At 35.3% G+C, this 25,692-nt stretch overlaps 1 long non-coding RNA gene and 1 other non-coding gene across 2 annotated transcripts in view; both read left to right on the top strand.

Moving 5' to 3' along the window:
• The window catches only part of LOC138691283 (uncharacterized), a 666,235-nt gene that overhangs the window by 350,033 nt on the left and 290,510 nt on the right, over positions 1–25,692 (top strand). The gene's annotated exons all lie outside the window — the stretch shown is intronic.
• Positions 13,728–13,800, top strand: TRNAS-GCU (transfer RNA serine (anticodon GCU)). Its single transcript has one exon. It is a non-coding gene; the product is annotated as a tRNA-Ser (tRNA).

Raw genomic sequence — 25,692 nt, 5'->3', positions numbered from 1 at the left:
ATAATAATGGTTATTCTTTTTGCACAATCTGCCACTCGTATATTTCAAACAGAAAAGAAATAACTGAACTTGGATCATCTAACTTAATCGGAGAAATTTCTTCAGTCAAAGTTGACTTTAGTTTGAGACAAATTAATCTCAGATTAGACTTTATACAACACAAAATTCCAAGTTCAGCTGGAACGAGGATCAATTTAACCTCTGATCTAAGATTAAATGGTTTATACAATCGGCCCTTAGCAATATGAATATAGCGTTATTGAAGTGATGAAGTGAAACGCGTCCTGTGGCAAATACTAAATGTATATTTTACAAAAATTATTAGATTGTTATAATTAATAACTCACATTTAGTCAAATATTTTAAACCGCCTTTTTCTCTTCATGGTGAAGTTGCGTTTGTTGCTTTTCCCCTTGTGTTGAGGTTTAAGAGATGTTCTTTGTGGCCACTGTTTTTGTTCCCAATGACTGCTTCTTGATTTGTTGTCCCATTCACAGAGGAAATATAGAAACTTAGTACACCCAGCGTGCTGACCAAGAAACATGCACAACTTCATACAGATCGCTATCGCCCTATGCAGAGTATGTCCAGCCAGGTGCGACGTCATCAAAACACAGCTACAGCTACTCATAGAAATAGGAACGTACAGTGGAAAGGAAAACAAACTCGTCGTCTACGCAATATTCTCGTTTCCGGAAAAGAAAGACCTATGGGGCATTCGTAAATGCACAGCTACTTACATAATTATGTTTATGTACAACTATACAAATTTTTACATACATATAGATTGACATTGATACAGTTGCTCTTTACATATTTACATCATTTACACTTATAAAACATAACATAGGGTGTAACATTTACTGGAATTATGCAAAACAACAGGTTAATAACAAAATAATACATTTCGTAAATATCTCGAAACGTTTACTAAGTAAAAACCAAAGAAGGAAACATGCATACATTCATACATACATACATACATACATACATACATACATACATACATACATACATACTCGTGGGTACTCGTTCTAAAAATGACCCTTTATTATCTATGCCTTGCCATAAAACAGCTCACTATTCTTCCTCTTTTACAGTATCAGCAATTCGTTTCTGGAACTTCCTACCCAGCTCCCTCAGGAACTGTCGAACGATATTGCAATTTAAAAGTGAATTGTTTAAACACGTGACCAGTATTCAGGTTTAATTCTCCTTTATGTGTATATATGTATATATGTAATTTTCCTCAGTGTTGTATAGTTATAATTTACATTTGAATTTGTTATTCTTGTAATTTGTAATATTGGTTCACTTACCGCTTGCATATTCATTGAATGTAACTTCTAGCCTTATATTATTTTGTAATTATTATTTAGTATGTTCGCATTATTTTACTCGACTTGTGCCTGCATAACTATGTAAATTTTTATTAGAGTTCTTTAATTATTTGTCTGTAAAACTGTATCAGCTTCTTTTGTTTCTGGCTAAGTGAAAGAGAAGGCCTGATGGCCTTAACTTCGCCAGAATAAATAAATATTATTATTATTATTATTATTATTATTATTATTATTATTATTATTATTATTATTATTATTATTAGTATTACATACATATATACATAATAATAATAATAATAATAATAATAATAATAATAATAATAATAATAATTTATTTTAGCTGGCAGAGTTAAGGCCTTAAGGCCTTCTCTTCCACTCAACCAGCAAAAAGTGTATATACATATGCATGAACTTACAAAAAATTCAACAATTTGATTAAGTGAGAGTTATATGTATACAAGAGTTATATACGAATTAAACAACAAAATACTATGAACTATTAATTAGACGCTGAAATAAACTGTGTAGCAGAATTAAGCTAAAATACATAGAATGTTAATATATTTCAAATAATATTAGATAATAGAAAGAGATTATTATGAGACAATTTTGAAAATACAGCACTATCAGGATGATGTCTAAAGAATGAAGTAACAATGTAGTCAGTGATAGTTTAAATCAGTAAGATTGGAGTGAAATGCTAATAAGCAGGGAAAGGATTTATATGTAAATACATATTTACTTATAAAGCTAATATAATTTATATTTTGCATAATCTTTATGTTTCACAATGTGTAGGGTTGAAAAATCCTACTTTTATTTTCCATATTTTTCCATATTTTAGAGTTTAGTACATATTTTCGTTAATTTCCATATATTTTCCATATTTCATATAAAACAGTCCATATTATATTAGGTTTAACAATAAAACAAAACAAAATTCCATTAACTTTTAAAAATACATTTCAACAATAGAGATTTAAACACATGTTCAGTAATCCCTTTAACATCAGAGTTATTTGAAAATTAGCAGTCCTATCAACAATGGGAAAGTAAGTTACAAAACTGTATTAATTTAATTTAAAATTTTTAACAGACTTCAGTTGTGCAGCTCAACAGTTAAATGCCAGTCAGAGTACACATAGGTTCAGTTTTGTAAATCATACTATAAAGACGGTAAATATGCCAAAAGTACGTCATTCAGTCAATTTAAAATCAAAACTAACAAGTTACATTTCAGAATTTAAAGAAGATGGTTTATCAACTGACAATAAAATATTATTTTGTAATTTGTGTCAGTGTGCAGTATCATCTACACAAAAGTTCCTGGTGCAACAACACATTACAACTAGTAAACATCACGCCAACAAACAACTAAATTCCAAGCAGAGACAATTGTTTTTAACACAACCAACAACATCGAATGTAAGATCTGAGTTTAACATCGACCTGTGTCGTTCTCTCATCTCTGCTGATATTCCTCTCTACAAACTAAAGAATAAGGTCTTCAGGGAATTCCTTGAAAAATATACTCAACATACAATCCCGGATGAGTCAACACTTAGGAAGACGTATGCTCCATCCATCCACGATGAGACAATACAGAAGATAAGAGATGAAATTAAAGATAGTTCAATTTGGGTTTCCATTGATGAGACTCCCGACAAAGAAGGTAAACTTGTTGGTAATGTAGTTATCGGTTTGTTAAGTGAACAATATTCTGAACGAATTCTTTTACATTGTGATGTTCTAGAAAAGTGCAATAACAAAACTATAGTTAAACTGTTCAACGAAGCTATGGGTATCCTGTGGCCAAAGGGTATTATGTACGATAATGTGTTATTCTTTATTAGCGATGCTGCCCCTTATATGGTCAAAGCTGGACAAGCATTATCTGTTGTATATCCTAAATTGACTCATTTTACTTGTGTGGCGCATGCATTTCATCGTGTGGCAGAAGTGGTCAGAGACAATTTCCCTAAAGTAGATTTGTTGATTTCATCAGTGAAAAAAGTATTTCTCAAAGCTCCCAGTAGAGTTAACGTGTTGAAAGAAATGTACCCTGAAATTCCATTGCCACCAAAGCCAATTTTAACTAGATGGGGTACATGGCTAGAAGCAGTTGAATATTATGCCGAACATATAGACTCTATTAACAATGTTCTCCTTGCATTGGACTCTGAAGATGCAGTCTCAATTGATACTGCGAAAACAGTTACCTGTGACATAAGTGTGAAGAATGACTTAGCTCACATTCAGAATACATTTTCATGCATCATAAAAACGCTCAAAAGTCTCCAAAATAGGCACCTTTCACTATCTGAAAGTTTTGAAATTATAAATAGTACTGTGGAACAACTGAATCGTGGTAGAGGTAAAGTTGCAGATGCAGTAAGAGCTAAGGTGGACACTGTACTTTCAAAAAACCCTGGATATGAAGAACTACAAAAGGTTGTTGCTGTGATGAGTGGTGAATCAACAGTGAAGATTAACTTGGACTTATCCCCAGCAGACATTGTGAAATTGAATTATGTACCAGTTACTTCTTGTGACGTCGAACGCTCTTTTAGTCAGTATAAATCTATCCTCAGAGACAATAGAAGAAGATTCACTTTTCAGCACTTGAAAGAAATGTTTGTAACCTATTGTTATGGTAACAGACAATAAAAATTGTGTTTTGTTGAAACTACATTGGAAGATAAGGTACGTCCATTATATTTTTTGTTTAGTTTGATTAAAATGTACCAATATTTAACGTACATAGTCATTTTTTTATAATTTTAAGTCCATATTTAATTCCATATTTTGGTAAAAATCCATATTTAATTCCATATTTTGGTAAAAATAACTACATATATATTTACATATTTCATATATTTTTAGTCCATATAAATCCGTTCCCTGCTAATAAGGTTATCTTTTAAGCTGTTTTTAAAGGTGTTTATACATACATACATACATCACATTTGCAGTAGAACAATATGTTGTTACTCAAACGTCTTCCAGTCCACATCTGTGGAGTAACGGTCAGCGTCAGTGGCCCGGGTTCGATTCCCGGTAAGGACAAGTTACCTGGTTGAGGTTTTTTTCCGGGGTTTTCCCTCAACCCAATATGAGCAAATGCTGGGTAACTTTCGGTGCTGGACCCTGGACTCACATCACCGGCATTATCACCTTCATGCTAAGATGTTGTTAAATCGTCGTAAAATAACCTACTAAAAAAAAAAAAAGAGAAAACGTCTTCCATACTGCCGATGTGGCCCCGTTGCATGCAGTAAGGGTTCCTAACATGGATATGATGCACTCCAAGGTGGCTGTTGGTCGCGCAAGTTGTCCTTTTTGTATGCCCATTTCCTGGCTGCTCGCACACTGAATAACGAGATCGGTACAAAGTTCCTAGCTCTGATCATCAGTGTTGTACTGAAAAAACAACATGTCTTGCTGATCACCTTAACTTGCTGTCATGGAAGCTTGTACGTCGCCTTGAATCATATTTGTTGCCATATAATATGGGATGAAGTGAAGAAGCATTAGGATGAAATGAGTTTTTGTGAAATTAAATGTGTACAGTTTATGAAAGCGGGAAACTCCCGAAAGAAACCCAGATGTCATTTTTTGTGCACCACAATCATTACGGTAAAAGCCGGAGATCGGTCATGAGTCCGAAGAACGATAGGTCCTCACTGTAACACTGAATTGTAAAAAAAAACATAAAAGTTCGGTTAATGATACGATCGAAAGGAGTAAGGGATGACTTTTAAGAAAGGGATTTTCTGCTAACTTTTGTGATGGTAGCGGAAGGCATCGTTGGTAGAAACGGAGGCGTAAGTTACAAGAAACTAGTGGAAAACTTGATAGAGTGTTACCATGTCGTTCGTGGCTTTAGAGTGTCTTTGAAGTTGCACTTCCTTCTTTCTCATTTCTCCTTCTTCCGGACAAATTGGAGATGCGAGTTCAGAACGTGTTGATCACTGATACAAAGACGTAGAGGAGAGAGATTAGGGATGTTGGAACGGTTTTGATGTGTGATTATGTGCAGAGACTTCTCTGTGCACAAAGGAAACTGGGTTCTCGTTTTCATATTTCTAAATAATTTTGCACTTTCGAAGTTTAAATTAATTTTATTTGTTTTTATAAGATTATGCAAATTTATTTCTTAATGAAGGCCTTATACGTAAATATAGGATTATTACAAAATTACAGATAAAGTACAGAAAATACTGCATTATCTGTAGGCCTATTGAATTTATTAAAGTTCTGGTTCAAAATAAATTCAATATTTCCGGCGTTTATAAATTAAAATGTCAATTTCCTGATTGCGAAGCCACATATGTAGATCGAACTGGCAGAACATTTTTTACAAGCTGTAAAGAACATAGATAAATTTCACACAGTAATAGGGTTCAATCAGTGTTCAGCGAACACATTTACGAGTATAACAATCAACATTTCTTTACGAACATAGAATCAGATATGACTATTCTGCATCTACAAAGTAAAGGTCAAACTTTAAACATTCTGGAATCCATAGAGATTTATAAAGACAAAATTACAAATAAAGATAATTTAAATGATAAAGCTCCAATTGTCAATAACATTCTCATTGATCTCTGTATTGAATTTCAATTTGACCAGCGTAGTCATAACACACGCCGCATTCAGTCACCTATTTCAATTTTAAACACATTATTAAATATCATTGATTAAAGTTCTCGTTAACACTTTGTTAAAAACATAAAATGTACTCTGTCACACGTTAAAAGTGTTAAAATTGTTAAAAAGGTATTTACCTTCGACAGACGGCCCGTTTCGACGCTATTTGTCGTCGTCTTCAGTGTCTTTTGAACCACTGCTGATTTTGGCTCTGCGATGTGCAGTTGTCGATGGTAGGGGTGGGGGTGTGTTGCTCCTATGGTGGGGGTTGGCTGTCTGTATGCTATGACGTACTATGACGTCAAACAATGTGTGCGTATTGAACTGTACTTGCGTATTAAGTATATATTGTGGGTGTGCTATTGTATTCTTATATATTTCGTATTGTTCTAGGATATTTAACTGTGAACTTTTTGGTGTGATGTGTAAAATTTCCATATCTGTTTCTATATTATTGTATCATGATTATTGTCGATAATGTGATCTGCGTAATTTGATGTAATGTAAGGTTTGGTTATAGCTTTAATATGTTCGTTGTATCTTGTATGAAAGGATCTTCCTGTCTGTCCTATGTAAAAATGTGGGCAACTATTGCATTTTAATTTGTAAACTCCAGTTGAATTATATATATTTGAATGTTTAGTGTGGTTATTTAAGTATTTCTGTGTTGTATTATTTGTTTTGTATGCAATTTTGTACTTTAGTTTTCTGAATGAAGTTGCAATTTTGTGGGTATTGGTATTGTGATATGTTAATGTTATGTATTTATTCTCGCGTGCTGTTTGTGTTGGTTTGGTCTGTTTTTGTTTTGCTTTTTTTATTAGTGTGTCTATTATGTTAGGGTTGTATCCATTGTCTCGTGCTATATATTTTATTGTGTTTAATTCTTCAGTGTAGTTGTCATTGGTCATTGGTATATTAATTAATCTGTGTGTCATTATTAAACTTAAATTTCAACATTGTAATTTTTGATAACGTTATATCAAGAGATTATTCTCCTTACAGATGACCACTGAAGATAGGACTGCACGTCCTGAAACATGTATGGTTTAAACATGATTTTTAATTTGTGTTTTAATACTGTAATAATTATATTGTCTTTGCATGTTACATTTTTTAATCAAAGAATAGTAGGCCTGTGCTGTCACTATACGACTTCGGTTTTCAAGCAACAAAGCCACAGTTGTTACTCGTAGGCTATACATACAGGGACATCATTTTATTTTTACTAACATTTTCAATATTAACCTGACTATACCTTTGGAATAACGATTGAGAACCGGAAACACTGTTTGCTACCCCCTTCCACGACCGAAGTTTGACGACACTAATGTAAAATACAATACAAATAACTTTACTAGGTATAGGAGGGAAGAAAATTAGTGCATCCATTTACTTAAACTAGGAAATGTTACGATTTTGAGTTTAATCATTTTCATCGGGTTTTTATTTAATCAGAATACAGTACAGTATTAACAGTAAGTATTTTTACTCACTAACTGATCTATCCAATCGGATGTATTTATTATGCAATGTATACTGAATACTCTCTACAGCACATTAGCATACAATATTTACAGTGCATTTAAATTTAAAAAATAATCAAAATGTGGATATTTAAACAAATTATTGAAAATGGTGGTCGTGAATTTTTCTCCTAAAATATTAAATTTACATATAGGCTATCCCATTCGTATCATATTGAAACATATACCCATACAATTTTAAATTGTAGTAGATTGGCAGTACTACTTCTTATGTACGCGGCAAAAGCCACTACAGAGAAAAATACGTTAGCACGTGAATTGTTGTATTAGTTATGTAGTCATGTTTAGGTGCAGAAGTAACCCTATGGAAGAAACGTAAACAACGAAAGGAGAAGAAATAGAATATAATAAAGAAAAAGAAGATTAAAGGAGAGGCACACTTCAGCCACAACAGAGTATTTTTTCATGAAGCAATCATTGTCCACAGTTACCTTGACTTACACATGTTTTTCTATAAGGCAATTTAAGTTATAAATGTAGTTCAGTTTTTCCAAGTTTCTACAACACCTTAAGAAATGGCATCATGAATTTCATACTTGACGTGTCAACAATACCCATGACAAATAGTTTTTTTTTTTTTGTTTCTCCTGAAAATTAATGTTTGTTGTTTTTTTTTTAATCCTTCAATTATATTAAACAAATTTTAGATCTTTGATCAATATTTTTACATCTTGATTACACAACTTTTAACACTGTATCACTTCGGAATATGTATGGTAAGACTTTCCTTAAATGTGTTAAATTTCAACGTACCTCGTTTACATGTTTCGATCTATTTATGGGTCATCTTCAGAACTGGTCGTTGTTGGTCTTGGCGCCACTTGTTCTGTTTCCTGTGAGGGTGTGTTCCTGTGGTATAGTGTAGAGTCAAAGAGTGTATGTGTTTTGAAGTTGAGTTGTGTGTTGAGAATTTCGTTGGGGTGTGTTTTTGTGTGTCTGTATATTTCATATTGTTCTAGTGTGTTTAGTTTCTGGCTTTTTGGTTGGATGTGTAGTATTTCCATGTCTGTGTTGATGTCTCTGTGGGTGTGGTTAGCATTTGTGATGTGTTCTGCATATGTGGATGTGGAGGTTCAATATTTTTATTGGTTAATTCGGAATATACATTTCTTCTCATGATTTATTATAATACAATTGTTTTACAACTTTATTTCAATTGAAATATCTGAAACAATATTTTAGATTATTTTTCATGGATTATGAAACCCTTTCTAGATATCCAAATTTGTGTCTTTTAGGCACAAAGAATCTATCAGAGTTAAATCCCTGTATTTTACGCTGTTGTCTTATTTTAGATTGTCCTAAAACTTGTCTTCTAAATTATTTGTAATAATTGATGCTTGCTCTAATGTATGTAATGATTAAGGCGGAGTTTTGACGTTGAATGATTGTATATCCCACCCACCTCTTAATTTGACATATCTGCCAATCTGAAAGTGGGTGGACTTGGAAATTTAAGAGTGACAGGTACGGACAGACGACGGTAGGTGTAACTAAAAGATGAGTACATGTTTTAACATTTGCATGATCAAGACTAGTACGTAATTAAACCAATTAACGCTTTAGTAATTATTAAATTATTTTAACCTCCTCACGTATATTAATATTTTTATTTATGTAGTACTACTATATAAATGAAATAAATAAGAAAATAAATATGCGTGAGGAGGTTAAATAATTTACTAATTACTAAAGCATTAATTGGTTTAATTACATTATGATACATAATAATGAACTAGTAATTACTTAGTCACTAGTGTTACGAAATGAACTTTACTGTACATATAATTAATACACAAAATAAGACTCATTTCACGTAATAAGAGAGCAGTAATATTCACTGATGAATGCCGATGTAAATCATTAAACCAATAGGTATGCCTAATTCCAGCAGATAAAGTAAGTAAAGACATTTTCCGTGAATTAACGAGAGAGAGAGAGTCAGTAAATTACAAATTGACGTAGACCTGTAATATTTTTAATGAAGCGTCTGAAACTGTCACTTCTAGACGACAGTATATTATCGATGTGCGCAGAAGCGAAACAAAGAAGCAGCAATTGGACACTGGAGGAACCTCTACGCGAGTGTACCATTAGCGACTTGATCCGGGCATACACACTTTGTGTCGGGTTGGTAATGATGCACGCAAGAATTATCACCTGTCACTATCCGGACTAGCATATCGTCCGTCCCCTTCATCGTGATTGCTGGAACCAAGTCGCCAGCCTCTTCGACATATTTTGTCTCCGTGAAAACTTCGCTGACCTACTCTGTATACTATAGGCTTACTTGTCCAACCTTCAGAGAACGTCTGCTTCCAATAATGTTTTAGACAGCTTGGCGTGACTGGCAACGGTCACTATACGGTAGGTTTTTTTAGTTGGTTATTTAACGACGTTGTATCAACTACTCTGCTATTTAGCGTGAATGGAATTGGCGATATCGAGATGGTATTTCATGAGATTTCTGCTTCCAATAATATTTTAGACAGCTTGGCGTGACTGGCAACGGTCAGTATACGGTAGATTTTTTTAGTTGGTTATTTAACGACGTTGTATCAACTACTCTGCTATTTAGCGTGAATGGAATTGGTGATATCGAGGTGGTATTTCGTGAGGATTCGCCATAGATTATCTGACATTCGCCTTATCGTTGGAGAAGATCTCGGGGGGGAAAAAAACTCAAGCAGATAATTATTATCGTTTATAATCGAACCCGCGCACGATCGCAATTCTGGATCGGCAGGCAAGCGCCATAGTCGATTGATCTGCGTCGAATCCCTTTCTGCCAGACCTTTTTCCCAGAAATATCTCACAACGGATCGGTGATCGACAATGGTACACTCGTGTAAAGGTGTTGCCATCTTGCAACTGCTGCTTCTCTGTTTCACTTGTGGGTACATCGTCGCCTTATGGTTGGAGAAAATCTCGGGGGAAAAAACTCAAGCAGATAATTATTATCGATTATAATCGAACCCACGCCCGATCGCAATTCTGGATCGGCAGGCGAGCGCCATAGTCGATTGATCTGCGTCGAATCCCCTTCTGCCAGAACATTTTCCCAGAAATATCTCACAATGGATCGGTGATCGACAACGGTACAATCGTGCAAAGATGTTGCCATCTTGCAACTGCTGCTTCTCTGTTTCACTTGTGGGTACATCGATCATCTTAACGTCTGGATAATACTGCCATCTTGCAGCGATAGCTACAGGCGCCTCATTAAAAATGTAGATTGCTACTTCGATTTGTAATTTATTTGTCGACTCGCCTTTATAAGTCTTGAAATTAAATGAATACCCGATTATTACCGTTTGTGTTATGTTAAAATTTACGTGAAGTATAGGTATTAAAGAAAATCAACATTCAGTAAGTGGCCCAAAAACGAAGAAGAAATGAAACGAGTTCTGTGGAAATGATAAAGACAAACCAGAAGTAAAATTTCCTTTCGTACAACCAGATTTTGGCTTGTCCTGGCTTTACATGACTTGGCTTTTCGAGACATGGATCCATGCATTTAGACTTTGTGCACCACAAATTCCTTCATGACTCAGACGGATATTGAACCCGGGTCGCCACAGAAGGTAGACAGACTAACCACTCCGCCACGAGCGAGGTCTTAAGCATGTTTTTTGAATACTTACTTACTTACTGGCTTTTAAGGAACCCGGTGGTTCATTGCCGCCCTCACATAAGCCCGCCATTGGTCCCTATCCTGAGCAAGATTAATCCAGTCTCTACCATCACATCCCACCTCCCTCAAATCCATTTTAATATTATCTTCCCACCTACGTCTCGGCGTCCCCAAAGGTCTTTTTCCCTCCGGCCTCCCAATTAACACTCTATATGTATTTTTGGATTCGCCCATACGTGCTACATGTCCTGCCCATCTCAAACGTCTGGATTTTATGTTCCTAATTATGTCAGGTGAAGAATACAATGTGTGCAGCTCTGCGTTGTGTAACTTTCTCCATTCTCCTGGAACTTCATCCCTCTTAGCCCCAAATATTTCCCTAAGAACCTTATTCTCAAACACCCTTAATCTCTGTTCCTCTCTCAAAGTGAGAGTCCAAGTTTCACAACCATACAGAACAACCGGTAATATAACTGTTTTATAAATTCTAACTTTCAGATTTTTTGACAGAAGACTAGATGACAAAAGCTTCTCAACCGAATAATAACAGGCATTTCCCATATTTATTCTGCGTTTAATTTCCTCCCGAGTGTGATTTATATCTGTTACTGTTGCTCCATTGAATATTTGAATTTTTCCACCTCTTCGAAAGATAAATCTCCAATTTTTATAGTTCCATTTCGTAGAATATTCTGGTCACGAGACAGTCTTTTCGGGATTTACTTCCAACCCTATCGCTTTACTTACTTCAACTAGAATTTCCGCGTTTTCCCTAATCGTTTGTGGATTTTATCCTAGCATATTCACGTCATCCGCATAGACAAGAAGCTGATGTAACCCATTCAATTCCAAACCCTGCCTGTTATCCTGAACTTTCCTAATGGCATATTCTAGAGCAAAGTTAAAAAGTGAAGGTGATAGTGCATCTCCCTGCTTTAGCCCGCAGTGAATTGGAAAAGCATCAGATAGATGTTTTTTGAATAGTTCAAGAAAATAAACTGGGGCGAGATACATATATACCTTCCAAGGGGTTGAGTATTTGCCCTTGCCATATGTTATTCTGTGTTGTCTCAGCGGTAGTCCTTTACCGTGCTAATCACGCGACGAGGGAGATCCGCAATATGGGCCTGTTTAGTGTTGGTCAAATGATATTACCTTCTCCTTTACAACGTGGGCTTTTAAGTCGGTAATTTACTGCGAGGTAAAAGATGACAGAGAAGAAGAATGGAAATGTAATATAAACGGTAATGTCATTAGCGGCCTAGTAAAGGAACTCAACTATTACAAAAAGCGTAAAACGCGTAATGAGGATGCACGTGCCACATTCATAACATTCTTATGCTGAAGAACAGACACGAGTAGGATGGCACATGTTGTGGTTTGAAAGGTAAATCTTCTGACACAAATTTGATTTTAAAATATTGAACGATGATATTTTTACACATAAAGAGGACTATCTTGACATTGATTGCTAAATTCAAAATTAAACATAATAGACAGCAAATGTGAAGCATTCATAATACTTCTTTGTAAGTTCACTTAACTTTTAATTACGATCTGAATTTGTATCCTTACGTGGCTTATTGATACACTATTTTAATTATTACTAAAATTAAGGAGCCAAGCACATTTTCCACAGTAAATAATTCTGTACTGATTGCATGGTCTCTTTTCTTTAAACATTAGGGGAGAGTCGGGTAGTATCGGACATCGGGTAATATCGGACAGTGAGTTTCTTTCATCTACCACACGATGATAGTACCTGATTGACATGGTTACGTTTATGTGACGTCGCATAGAGAAACGTAACCATGTCATTCAGGTACTACCATATGGGGTAGATGAAAGAAACGCACTGTCCGGTATTACCCGATGTCCGATACTACCCGACTCTCCCCTACTTCTGTAACTTGTACAAAATTATATCGGAAATACTTCATAAATTTAGTTTGTGCTTAATTCCACTTTCACTGGAGCCTGGATTTTAATGTAAGACTCTAGCATTACACGTATATTACAGGTTTTATTATTCACTTGGCACTTTTGCTAATGTCTCTGATTTTCCATCCTTGTTTATGTTTTTGGAGATTCCGCGCTCTTCTGATTCACTTTTCTTATGAATTTCTTGATCTATTTCTTTTGCGCTCTTGAGTGTGTACATACTGAAATCTGTCGAATTTGGAGTACTTGATATTGATCTCCGTTTCGAAATATCTTCCACAACAACACCAAATCTTACATTTTCGTTTCTATGTGGAGCTAATTCTTTAAACATTTTACTAACAAATTCATCATCTCGCAAATCTGGCTTTCAGGTAGTAGCTCCCTGTAAAGCAGGTTCGAATAATTTCAAGGAAAAATTGTTCCGGGGCCGGATATCGATCCCGGGACCCTTCGCTTAGTAACATTCGTTACTGGAGGTACGTTAACAGGAAGCCACAATTTAAGTCACACAGAATTTGTGTGCACTCATAGTTCAGTTCTGGCGTCTTGTCAGCTCATTTGAGTTGTGTGGACACGAAGGAAAAAATTGTGATGGTGTCGTGTATAGTTCCTGGGGTAGCTCAGTCGGTAGAGCGTTCGCGCGCTAAGCGAAGGGTCCCGGGATCGATACCCGGCCCCAGAACAATTTTTCCTTGAAATTATTCAAATTCATCATGTTTTGGATTTTTAATCTCTTCTTTTATTTTGTTAAATTTCTCCACTAAATAATCTGCATTTTCTTTCGCGGATCCTGATACTTTTCTTAATTGCTTACATTTTTATTTTTCGAAGTTATTTTTCTCATCAAAAGTTTACCTGCTGTACACAGCAAACACCTGAATGCGATAACCTTAAAAGACAAGCCTAGGCTCGTGTTAAGTTTGCGTGGGACTGGTAACGAACAAAAGCTCGTTTTATTCCATTTGTCATGAATATTGGTCGATATGTTCAGTGCTTGTTTACAAGTATGCTATATCTAATTAGCTGTATGGTAAAACATTTTATTGCGGACTACAAAGGCGCGGATTTGATAATTAGGAGTAGAAAAAGTTCTCTTTTTCGTTGCTAGAAGGAATTTCGAAGCCCGTTTCGCTTATTATCGCATGGGTATAAGGAGTATGTCATAGAATTTCGCATCATTAAGAAGAAGAAAAGGGAACTGGAAAATGAAGTGGTATTCATTCAATAAGGTTTGCAAGTTGGTTTTATAGCTATATCACATTTCGTGTGTAGGACCACTTCGTAATGAAATGGAGCAAAAACAAAAATCCATTGTTTTTCTGCTGTTGTTTATTTCAGTTATACCCATACTTATAAAGTTAGGCCTATATTTTTATATTCATTCACTAGCCGTACCCGTGCGCTCCGCTGCACCTGTTAGAAATAAATATAAAGTATTTGTTATTACTTGCAACCATAGTTTAATGAAGATTGACATCATTTAGTTTTAATGTGTACACTTTATATTACTTGCTGTATGTTCCAGAAGTTATTGTAATAAAATTTTAGAATTATGTCCATCTAGAGAAACTACACTTTCCAATGGTGAAATAAGAATTAAACATTTAATTAGCTTCCGATATTATTTCATACAAACACAGAAACATTCTCTGTAGGCTATGTTTAATAGCTTTCTATTGTTGTTGTCCAAGGCCCCTTATAGACGAAGTCATTTGTTATTATTTCAGTACAGCGCCCTAGATGGCGTTATTGTAATTTTAATACTCATTTATCTCATTAAATCAGTCCTATCAAAATTTTTTATAGAATATAACTTATCGGAAATTATTTTTAAAGAAACTTTTGTTATGTAACATTTTTCATGAAAATTAATAATAAGGGAGATATTTCGATTTATTTAATTCAAGCCACCTTATAGCCCCCCTTTTAAATAACGTATTTTGAATGCCTTATAGCCTAAAATCTAAGTTACAACGAACTTAATTTATATTCCAGTTTTCATATAAATCGGTTTAGCCATTATCGCGTGAAAAGGTAACACACATCCAGACAGACATACAAACAAAAATTTTAAGAAAGCGATTTTCGGTTTCAGGATGGTTAATTATACATGTTAACACCAATTATTTTTGGAAAATCGAAAATTACCAGAAAAATTTTGGCTACAGATTTATTATTAGTATAGATTAGTGTTCTGCCCAAGGGCAGGGCTTTCACTGCAAACCCAGTTTTCTCCAATCTTTTCTATTTTCTGCTTTCTTCTTTCGTTTCCCCATATTATCGATATATCTTAATGTCGTCTATAATTTGATATTTTCTTCTACACCGAACTCTTCTCCCGTTCACCATTCCTTCCAGTGCATCTTTCAGTAGGCAGTTCCTTCTCAACCAGTAACCCAACCAATTCCTTTTCCTCTTCCTGATCAGTTTCAGCATCATTCTTTATTCACCCACTCTTTCCAACGCAGCTTCATTTCTTATTCTATCTGTCTACTTCACACGTTCCATTCTTCTCCATATCCACATTTCAAATGCTTCTTAGTACCGGCGAAGCTCAATCGGTTAAGGCGCTTGCTTGCCGGTCTGAAGTTTCGCTCGGGTACGAGTTCGATCCCTGCTTGCGCTGATTACCTGGTTGGGTTTTTTCCGAGGTTTTCCCCAACCTTAAGGTGAATGTCAGATTATCTATGGCGAATCCTCGGCCTCATCTCGCCAAATACCATCTCGCTATCAACAATCTCATCGACGCTAAATAACCTCGTAGTTGATACAACGTCGTTAAATAACCAACTTAAAAAAATGCTTCTGTTCGCTTCTCTTAATTTTCTCGTAAAGTCCATGTTTCTGCCCCGTATAATGCCACACTCCATACAAAGCATTTCACTAGTCTCTTTCTTAGTTCTTTTTCCAGAGATCCGCAGAAGATTCTCTTTTTTATATTAAAAGCTTCTTTTGCCATGTCCACACCTGTGGAGTAACGGTCAGCGCGTCTGGCCGCGAAACCAGGTGGCCCGGGTTCGATTCCCGGTCGGGGCAAGTTACCTGGTTGAGGTTTTTTCAGGGGTTTTCCCTCAACCCAAGATGAGCAAATGCTTGGTAACTTTCGGTGCTGCACCGCGGACTCATTTCACCGGCATTATCACCTTCATCTCATTCAGACTTTAAATAACCTAAGCTGTTGATAAAGCGTCGTAAAGTAACCTACTAAAATAAGTTCTTTTGCCATTGCTATCCTCCTTTTGACTTTCTTCCAGCAGCTCATGTTACTGCTTATAGTACATCCCAAGTATTTAAGCTGTCGACTTGCTCTACTGCCTCATTTAGAATTCGCAAGTTTATCTTCTGTATTTTTCTTCCTATGACCATGCTTTTCGTCTTATTTGCATTTATCTTCATTCCATACTGCTCACAGGTGTCATTTAGTTCCAGTAGCATATCGTTTAGTGTCATCTCATCTTCTGCTAACAACGCCATATCATCAGCAAATCTTATGCACTGCATTCTTTTCCTCCTACTATCACTCCTCCAATGTTCTGAAAACAGTTCTTTACTAAATTCTTCAAGTAGATGCTGAACAGGATTGGTGATAAAAGACATCCTTGACGTACTCCTCTCCCTATTTCACTTCCTTCTGACATTTCTTCTCCTATCCTGACTTTGACTCGTTTCGTATAAAGATTACCGAACAGTCTTCTCTCTTTCCAATCCACGTCAATTTTCTTTAGGATCCCCATCAGTTTATTTCAATCCACTCTGTCAAAAGCCTTTTCTAAGTCCACAAATACTACATACACTTCTTTGTTCTTCTTTAGGTATCTTTCGTATATACCCACATAATTTTTTGGCGAACTTTCTAGAGAGCAAGTAACCGAGTAGATCTTCATAGTTGGCGCCAATATTTTTGTTCAGATATCACACGTTACAGCTGTCGCAGCCAAAGAAGCGACTTCTGAGAGCTCCGTAACGTCTTTTGTTGAAATGCCTTGTACCCGCTAACCGTAGCATGCAGCCAACAGAAACTGAATTCCGTTGTCCTGTAGATCGTTTGCTGAGTTATCATATTGTAAACATTTTCGCTTTTATCAATAGTAATCACAAAATCTCCGCCTGCTTGCTGTCTGTCTTCGACAAGGAAATAGCAATACGTCGGGGGGGGTCAATGCTAGCTACAACGTCTTACTTCGACTCTTTACCTTCCATGCGTTTCTGAAACGTCAGAAATTTATTCTTTCATTGAGGCAGTAATAGCAGTGAAGTCTGTGTTAGTTGTGATGGTGGTTGTGCTACTACAGATGATGATGATGATGAAGATGATGATGATGATGATGATGATGTTGATGTTGATGTTAATGTGTTATTTTCTCTGTTTCAGGTGAGTGCCAGTTGGAGTCAGCCCGATTCATTGTTGTCATACATTTACACAAGCAGATGAAAGGTATAGTTTCTTACTACTTGTACTATAAGATATTACAGTACCATCTTAGACAAAAAAAAAAATAATAATCGGTTGTCATAGCTAAGTCTCTTCGGAAGACTTGAGTTGATTCTGCGAGAGTTTACACGTGAACGAATTTCGTATGCACTATTCCGCTCTGTTTTCCTTTGTTTTGCTTGTTTGCTGCTTTTTCCGTCTATTTATAGGTCAAGTATTATGAGTAATCTAGGTATAACGAAGATAGGCTATATTCAAGGAGTAAATTAGGTGCAAAATAAACATCCTTTCCCTAATTGTGTGAACCATACGCTGCCCGAAGTGGATTTAAGACAAATTTACGCTACAGGAGATGTCATTTTTTGTCTAAATCTGTATATCTAATGTTATAATGAAGTATGTTTTAAATAATGTATGAGATTTTTATGTTCATTCACCTCGTCCATTGTGTTTGGACTTTTTATCATCTCCATCACCGAGAAGGCAAAATATAGTGCAGAACAAGTACCGGGTGGCAAGTGGCCACGACGGTTTGAGTATGTGTTGGCGCCTCGTTAAAAAAATCCTGGTTAACAATGTGCAAGACTATCCATCGAGTGCCTAGTAAACGGCCATCAGCTGTTTCAAATTTTTTTTTCTCACCCTCTCCACGACTGATAAGCAAACATTCTCATGGGGGTAGATAAAAAAAAGTTAATTTTTTTCTTTCATCATGTTAATAATGTCAAAACAAGTGTTTATACAAATTTTGGCCACTCAGCAGCAATTACGAGGCCGTCCAGAAAGTGATTTTCCCTGAGACCGTACACTGATAAAAAGCACAATTTAATGAAAAGATTTATTGGAACAGATACACCAATTGTTGATAAGAATTGGCTATTTTTATTCAATTTACATTTTCATTGTTGAACAGTGTTATGTATCAGATTGGCCATTCCCATGTTATGAAATGGCAACATGAAATCAGAACAACCACCAGAGCCTCCACCGTCGAAAAGGCATTTTTAGTAACAACCGCAAGATAGAAGTATAGTTGTTCCATGCAATTTCACAAGGGTTATAACGTGACTTCTTTTGCAGTCGCTAGATGGCAGCATTGAAGAAAACAATGTTTTATTTTCGCTGACAGAGTTAAGGCCATTAGGCCTTCTCTTCCACTTAATCAGCTTAATCAATACAATAGTGACATACTGTACATATTTAAATTATTATGAATATTTACAATACACTGAAGATTCTCCAGCAATATTCTTCAGTTAAATTTTAACGACTAGTACATGTTTATTTAATTTGAGATGAAGCCTATACGAAAAAGTAATAATTTATGAGCTAATGTAATTCAATTCAGTCTATATGCAATATGTAGAGAATTATAATTAAGTTGAGATAGCTAGTTAGTTAAATGTTGAGAATTAATTTAATAGTAATTTATTAGAACTATATTATAGGGAGCAAAATATAAATCTAAAATATATTGATGTAATGAGAATAATATTAATGTAATGAGATTTTGCCATTGGAGGTCTTGTATCTACTCGTATTTAGCATAATGAAACTGACAAAGCCCTATAAGCTAATCAGTTTATTATATATGCGATCAGGGTTTGTAGTGAGGTATGTAAAAGGAGTAAAAACAATCAGATAATTCGATTAGTAATAATTTTATAATATAATCCATTGGTTATTTGGAAGTAGTCGAATACGGTTTTTCGGTATAGGAGATAATAAAATTTAAAACCTGGTAATAACAATCGAATGATATATTTGATCATTTAATTATACTGTCAAGTAATTTTAATTTATCGACATTACCGCGAAATTACGAGATTATAGCATGCACATGACTTTTATGTTCAACAACTATCCATTACGTTACTTTAATACTGTTCTCTCGAACATGACCATCCTGCTGTATTTGTATTAGGTCATCTTTTCCTATAACTCTACTTCAGTCGGTCCATACGAATCTTTTCGCTGCCTTTTGTACACATTACCAAATTGGTAGAGGTGGCGGCCGATTGTGGCCTTAGAAACCCCAAGATTTACTGACAATTCAACAAGAGCTGCTCTTCCAGTTTCGTGTATAGGGTAAATTAGAGCCAGTTGGACAGTCGGGCATGTTGGACACTTTGTACTTTAACGTGTTACCTCGCCACTTGTGGGCACCACATTCTGCTAGAAGTCAATGACGGAAGTAGCCACATTCGTAGCTCCTTCAGTGGAGCAGCGTAACCTGAATGAGACAAGTGGCCAACAGGCTTGGAGCTCACATATTTAGTTTCTTAAAACCCCGAACCCCTTGCAAGGACGCATTTTGCGTACCTTTTAAATTTGTCCTCCCAATTCTCCTATTTCAATTCAATTCAATGCTGTTTTTGAAACGAATCAAAGACGAATGTAGTATTTATAGGAAAAGACTTTTGAGACGACCTACTATGGGCACAGGTGAATTTTCGCTGACTCTGTATTACTGAAATGATTATGAACCAAAGCTGCTTCTTACATATCTGAGACTTCATCCTCTCGGTGAAGTTACTTCAGACGCACAGATAATCGATTACAAGTACATCCGACCGTATAACCCCAGTAATTAAGTTTTTGATGTCGACATACCTTCAAACTCCAATCCTAATTATACATCCACCACGAGGTGAGGAGAGGGTGAAAGGGAGATGGCGTAGCCGTGTTTTTGCGGCATTAGTGTAAAGAAATGTGACGTGCATTTCGAGCAAATAAGTCTCCCGACTAATAGTGGCTATAATCATAATTGGATTGTGTTCTTCCCTGGTAATGGGATTTCCAAGACAGCCTCAACCTCAATTGAGGATTTCTATCTAATACGAGCCCATACCGTCACGGGCCCTTTTTAGGGAGATTACATTTTCTGAGTGTCTATAGTTACATTGGTACGCCTGCAAAGTTTCATTGCGATATCTCAATTTATGAATGTGTGACAGCCATTTTGAAATCAGTTGTTGTAGGAGAAACAAGGCATTACGGGTATGAACTGCAGTTGTGTTATTGATTATGTTATTTGAAGATGTTTGAGATAGCTGTTCATGATGGAACAAAGAAACGCAAGGGACAGTCAAGAAGAGATCGTGTTGCGAAGAAGATATATATATTTACTTATTTACGTATTTATTTATTTATTTATTTATTTATTTATTTATTTATTTATTTATTTATTTATTTATTTATTTATTTATTTATTTATTTATTTATGTCTATAACAGGGCAAAGCCCCAATTACAATAGACAGTACAGATTTGTTAAAAAAAACATAGAATTGCATATAACATGAAAAAAGAGATAAAACAGAAACAAATGCAAGATACAAGTGTAATTACAAATTAAAAATTAAAAATGGAAAAAAAAAACAAATACTACCTAAATAAAAGACACAGATATAGATATAAATGAAAAATACCAAATAAAAATGAATTAAAAAGAGTTAAGTATAGATATCATAGCCAAAAATGTAAAATCTAGCTATAATTGGCAAATTACAGAGTAAATATAGCACTATGTTAATAAATTCAGTGTACAGTTGTATAGTAGGACTAATAGGCTTAGTTTATTTATTTAAGAAATTCACTACTACAGAACATGTGTTCCAATTAGCATGATATATATGTTGATGTCATAAGATCACACATGTGGGTACACGCATCTCCATTGGCTAACTCTCAAAGCACAAACGATAACACTGATACACACATATTTATACTACCCTAGTTGCAAAATTAGATCACTGTTAATCTCCTGGTCTTTTAATCCCTCCATTCAGGAAATAACATATGCAGGAGAGCGCATGTTTTTTAAACTGACGTTATAACGGTAATATTATCTGTCTACTTCGCTCCAATAGGTGACGCAATAGTAAGCACATTCCTTTCACGGTTAATCTCCTGGTTGGAGAACAGTATATCTGTTACTGGTGAAAATATTTTTAGCAAACAGTTTCTTCTAGTTACACAATGCTGTAAAAATAAATGAATTGAAAAAATGTAAAGTAACAGAGCAAGAAGATTTAAACAAGAAATACTTGAAGAAAAATGACTGACATGAATATTGACACTAGGTTGTTGGGAAGCCAGCCTGTGCAACTGAACCCAGCAAAAAAAAAAAGATGTGCGCAATTTATTTAAACTCCTGGAACTAAATGATGTTTCTTGGTACTAAGAAGTTTTCCTGCAAACCAGAAGTGAAAATGCGCAAGGAGCCAGTGATGATGAACTAAATCTGAATGATTAACTTCATTTAGTGTTAAGGAAGAGTCATTTATGTTTCAAATTTCATACAAAGTGATTTATGTTTGCATTTTGTTAAAATCTGTTGAAGATAATAATTTTTCTGTTCTGTTTACTCCTAAGTTGTATTTTTGTATTACCACACTGTGTAACATAACAATGCAACACTTCTATGTAAAAGAGGATCATGAACAGCTGTTCTCCCTAAAAAGGGCCCATATAATCATCACTTCGAACATCAATATCTATATAAAAACTGAACAAAAACTTAGTTTCTACTTAGCACTTGATAGAATAAATATGAAAGAGTTTTTTTTTTTTTGTATAATGTTGCACAAGTAAAAACAGCAATAAATAAAATGTTATGCATAGTTGATTTCTTTATTCCTATTTTTCTCAAAATATAGTTTCCTGTCATAGGCCTCTATTACCACAGTTTAGTACAGGCATGTCAAAACCCTGCACATTGTGCAGTCGCGCACTTTGTGCACTTGTCTCTGTGCGATGTGCAGTTCCTATTCCCCTACCTGGAGGGAGTGAATCGGCTTGGAGCGGAACGCGACAGGGCTGTACATTATCTGCAGTAGCAGAACAGCTTTGGTTTCAGTAACAGATCAGTATGGGTGTGCTCATTGAGCTGTGATTGTGATTGCGTTATGAAAAATAAAGTGAGGAGTCCACAGATATAACGAAGAAGAGAAATCACGAATCATATAACATAACTGTTATGATGTTTTCCTCAGCCAACAGTAATTATTTTAAAATGAAAGGCTTTCATCATATCATGTGGACCTAATAGTGATGTGAGAATTTAAATCAGATTAGTAAAGTTCTCAAAATATATTTGCCAGCTCTTATTTCTTAATTAGTACTCTCACGGCAAGACAAACTTGACAATGATGTTGTTTTGGAGTCTGTACTAACACAGCCATCAATGGTTAGACGACTTACAACGTTTATTTGATAAGCTGATAAGTGATCAGAATATTGAGTGAAGAATACATGTGAGGGTCTTGAGGTTGTAAGGGAAGGAAGAAAGCAACTATTTGTAAGGCGGAAAAATTTTCTGGAAAAATAATACATAATGGCGAATTTTCCATCTCACGTTACTATATTATCTTAATATACTTACGTTAATAAATCTTTAAACCTGACATAAAGAAAATGTCCTCGCTTCACAGCTTGTGAAGTACTCTTTTAACTCAATTCAATAACGCTCCCAACTTGCTGATACTTGCTCTCAACGTTTTCCAAATAAACTATATATTAATTTAATAATAATAATAATAATAATAATAATAATAATAATGTGATTTTATATTAATATACAGAAAGGAAATGATTCCAGTGTAAAAGCCTCACAATATCATATTGCATGTAATTGGGAGTAAAATATTTTCTTTAACATTTTTGCACCAATGGTCCCAATAATGCTTGAGGAACAATGAAAGAGTATTACTTTGAAATAATCAGTACCTACCACGTAAAATGAAATACTGTGTTCGTTTTTTGTTGTTTCGAAATTACTGCAATATTTATATTTTCTTGAAATACTGTATACAAATCATGTAAATAAATGATTCTTTACAAACGACAACTTTGTGAATTGTAACTGAGTAAATCTATTGTTTCTTGTGTTACAATTATTGTCAAATATAGACACTGACAATAATAATTGTATTTTTTCTTTCTACTAAGTATGTTTATAATGTCCAAATGTCAATTTAATTGAACACAAAGTGCAGAATAGCTTCTTGTACATCCCTCCGCTAAGAACTGGTAAGAGCAACACATGAATGACGCAATCTGCACAGACCGGCGTTCCGCGCACATACACTGCACTTTCAGTGTCTGATTTCTGACATGTCTGGTCTAGTATATACAGTCACGAAGCTCAGTACGTTGGGAATATGCTTCCATAGATAGTTGCTAACCACTAGGATCGCTACTATCGTCTCATCACAGACAATGCGATATAATACCAGCACAGTCTGTTGTTCCTACTACTCTCAGTTGGAGCATTGTATCGCGAGATAAGCAAAAAATCACCTCAAGCTTCGTGACTTTATATACTAGGCTGTGCTATTAGATACAACTCAATTTCGCATTGTAAGCTCTGTGCATTTCACACGTGTCGATTGCTTCACGACTTGTTTCGCCATAATATTAGCATGTCATTAGCAATGCTCCGCAACATTGAAACACGTTTTTAGATATTTTCGTGCGTTCGTAGTGATCATTATTGCTGGTTCGTCTGCCTGTTGGCTGTCCTGCAGAAAATATGACGGAATTTCACATTTATCAGTTTTATGACTATCGGCATAATCATCCTGAAGGACGGAACTTTTAAGGATCATAGGTCGTGTCCTCTCCATTTTGTTATCTCTTAATCTAGTTTGTCATTGATTTAGTATTCCACTGGGTAACCAAATTGCACGCAGCTGCATACAACCACCGTTCTGATAATTATTTTATGCAACTTTGGTTCGATGTCTCCACTAGTTTGTTTGTTCTTTCTTTTTGTTTTGTTTTTAAAGTGTGTTTCGTAATATATATTAAGATTTGTGTAGGCTTATTTCATTTTTTAATCATTTTCGTAATTATCTTATTATATATTAAATTTTATTAATTGTTTTGTACCACAGGTTGATTTGCGATGAGGTGGAAGAGAAAGTCTGATGGCCTTAACTTCAGCCTAATATATAATTCTAAATATGTCACCATAACGTTACTTTTAATGCGGACAGGTGTTTCTATCTCAATTGGGCGATCTGTAAGTTGATTTGGAGCAAAATCTTCATCAACAAACACATTATGGTTGTATGGCCAGATAGCAGAACTAATGATTGGAAGATTTTATTTCTTAAAGTGCTTTCTTCATGGCTTCTTCAGACCTTTTGGCTTGTTCCGTCTTTCTCTTGAAAAATTAAACCATCTGAAAACTCATTACGAACTTTTTAATTAAAAAATAAGATCAGTGTTACTGATTTATAATTTAATTAGTGTGACTTAATGCCTCCACTATGTAAAATGATCTAACACGCTTTATTACAATAGACAAATACTTACTTACAAATGGCTTTTAAGGAACCCGAAGGTTCATTGCCGCCCTCACATAAGCCCGCCATGGGTCCCTATCCTGTGCAAGATTAATCCAGTCTCTATCTTCATATCCCACCTCCTTCAAATCCATTTTAATATTATCCTCCCATCTACGTCTCGGCCTCCCTAAAGGTGTTTTTCCCTCCGGTCTCCCAACTAACACTCTATATGCATTTCTGGATTCGCCCATACGCTACATGCCCTATCCATCTCAAACGTCTGGATTTAATGTTCCTAATTATGTCAGGCGAAGAATACAATGCGTGCAGTTCTGCGTTGTGTAACTTTCTCCATTCTCCTGTAACTTCATCCCGCTTAGCCCCAAATATTTTCCTAAGCACCTTATTCTCAAACACCTCTCAGTGAGAGTCCAAGTTTCACAACCATACAGAAGAACCGGTAATATAACTGTTTTATAAATTCTAACTTTCAGATTTTTGGTCAGCAGACTGAATGATAAGAGCTTCTCAACCGAATAATAACGCGCATTTTCCATATTTATTCTGCGTTTAATTTCCTCCCGAGTGTCATTTATATTTGTTACTGTTGCTCCAAGATATTTGAATTTTAGACAAATACATACAAAAAGTCCACACCTGTGGAGTAACGGTCAGCGCGTCTGGCTGCGAAACCAGGTGGCCTGGGTTCGAATGCCGGTCGGGGCAAGTTACCTGGTTGAGGTTTTTTTCCGGGGTTTTCCCTCAACCCAATACGAGCAAATGCTGGGTAACTTTCGGTGTTGGACCTCGGACTCATTTCACCGGCATTATCACCTTCATTTCATTCA

The sequence above is a fragment of the Periplaneta americana genome, chromosome 16, assembly GCF_040183065.1.
Source record: "Periplaneta americana isolate PAMFEO1 chromosome 16, P.americana_PAMFEO1_priV1, whole genome shotgun sequence".
Lineage (NCBI taxonomy): Eukaryota > Metazoa > Arthropoda > Insecta > Blattodea > Blattidae > Periplaneta > Periplaneta americana.
This window is presented reverse-complemented; position numbering and strand designations above follow the sequence as displayed.